Here is a 2,500-nt window from a genome sequence, read left to right as displayed (position 1 = left end):
CTTTTCATGATCTAAGGCGCGTTCCGACGGCGTTTTGAACAAATTTATGAGAAAAAAAATTTTGACCCTCGGACCAAAATTTTTTCGTTCGGGGCCCCATGGCCTATGGCCAGTATGGGAACTCGGGATGCCGATATGACAAAATTTGTCAAAAAATCACTAAAAAGTCGCTATGGCCCATTATTTAGAGCTTGTTGAGACCTTTCTAAAACACCTTGGTTGACCCCTGTCCGATACGTAGTTTTCGAGATATTCGAGAAAATGTGATTTTTTGGGACTTAGAAAATTTTTGACCCGTACCCTAAGATAAAGTGATTTTTTCATAGGACAATTTTTTCTTCGCAAATACTGTTTGGTTTCACTTTTCATTATTAGAAACGCGTTCCGAAGCCATTTTCATCAAAATCTCGTGAAAAAAAAATTTCACCCCCGGACCAAAAGTTGGCCGTTCGGTGCCCTATGGCCTATGGCCAGTATGGGAACCAAGGATGCCGATATGCGAAAAAGTGTCAAAAAATCACTTGAAAGTCGCTATGGCTCATTAAATAGAGCTTGTAAAGACCTTTCTAAAACACCTTGGTTGACCCCTGTCCGATAAGTACTTTTCGAGATATTCGAGAATAAGTGATTTTTTGGGACTTAGAAAATTTTTGACCCGTACCCTAAGAAAAAGTGATTTTTTCATAGGACAATTTTTTCTTCGCAAATACTGTTTGGTTTCACTTTTCATTATTAGAAACGCGTTCCGAAGCCATTTTCATCAAAATCTCGTGAAAAAAAAATTTCACCCCCGGACCAAAAGTTGGCCGTTCGGTGCCCTATGGCCTATGGCCAGTATGGGAACCAAGGATGCCGATATGCGAAAAAGTGTCAAAAAATCACTTGAAAGTCGCTATGGCTCATTAAATAGAGCTTGTAAAGACCTTTCTAAAACACCTTGGTTGACCCCTGTCCGATACGTAGTTTTCGAGATATTCGAGAATAAGTGATTTTTTGGGACTTAGAAAATTTTTGACCCGTGCCCTAAGAAAAAGTGATTTTTTCATAGGACAATTTTTTCTTCGCAAATACTGTTTGGTTTCACTTTTCATTATTAGAAACGCGTTCCGAAGCCATTTTCATCAAAATCTCGTGAAAAAAAAATTTCACCCCCGGACCAAAAGTTGGCCGTTCGGTGCCCTATGGCCTATGGCCAGTATGGGAACCAAGGATGCCGATGTGCGAAAAAGTGTCAAAAAATCACTTGAAAGTCGCTATGGCTCATTAAATAGAGCTTGTAAAGACCTTTCTAAAACACCTTGGTTGACCCCTGTCCGATAAGTAGTTTTCGAGATATTCGAGAAAATGTGATTTTTTGGGACTTAGAAAATTTTTGACCCGTACCCTAAGAAAAAGTGATTTTTTCATAGGACAATTTTTTCTTCGCAAATACTGTTTGGTTTCACTTTTCATTATTAGAAACGCGTTCCGAAGCCATTTTCATCAAAATCTCGTGAAAAAAAAATTTCACCCCCGGACCAAAAGTTGGCCGTTCGGTGCCCTATGGCCTATGGCCAGTATGGGAACCAAGGATGCCGATATGCGAAAAAGTGTCAAAAATTCACTTGAAAGTCGCTATGGCTCATTAAATAGAGCTAGTAAAGACCTTTCTAAAACACCTTGGTTGACCCCTGTCCGATAAGTAGTTTTCGAGATATTCGAGAATAAGTGATTTTTTGGGACTTAGAAAATTTTCGACCATGACATATATGAAAAGTGATTTTTTCATAGGACCAAAAAGTTTGTCCAAATAGGGTTTTGGTTCACTTTTTATGGTCAGATAAGTGATCCGATGCTATTTTCATGATCATTAGAGGGATTTCACGCTGTGACCAAAAATTTTCATACTTCATACTTGTCCCCGTGCCGTATATGGGAGGACCGGGGGAACATGTCTTCGTAAGTCGTGATGTTCAGTGACGGATTTCTGGGACTTAGAAAAAAAATGTGCTCTCAGGCACATTATATGTTCCATACACACATTATTTTCATTCTTCATACTTGTCCCCGTGCCGTATATGGGAGGACCGGGGGAACATGTCTTCGTAAGTCGTGATGTTCAGTGACGGATTTCTGGGACTTAGAAAAAAAATGTGCTCTCAGGCACATTATATGTTCCATACACACATTATTTTCATTCTTCATACTTGTCCCGGTGCCGTATATGGGAGGACCGGGGGAACATGTCTTCGTAAGTCGTGATGTTCAGTGACGGATTTCTGGGACTTAGAAAAAAAATGTGCTCTCAGGCACATTATATGTTCCATACACACATGATTTTCATTCTTCATACTTGTCCCCGTGCCGTATATGGGAGGACCGGGGGAAGATGTGTTTGTAAGTCGTGATGTTCAGTGACGGATTTCTGGGACTTAGAAAAATAAATGTACCCTTAGGCACATTATTTGTATCAATAATTGTATCCCCAGCCTTTCATGGGGAACTTTTCCGTATTCCCGGA

The sequence above is a fragment of the Anopheles stephensi genome, unplaced genomic scaffold (assembly GCF_013141755.1).
Source record: "Anopheles stephensi strain Indian unplaced genomic scaffold, UCI_ANSTEP_V1.0 ucontig19, whole genome shotgun sequence".
NCBI classification, from domain to species: domain Eukaryota; kingdom Metazoa; phylum Arthropoda; class Insecta; order Diptera; family Culicidae; genus Anopheles; species Anopheles stephensi.
Note: the sequence above shows the minus strand (reverse complement) of the source record.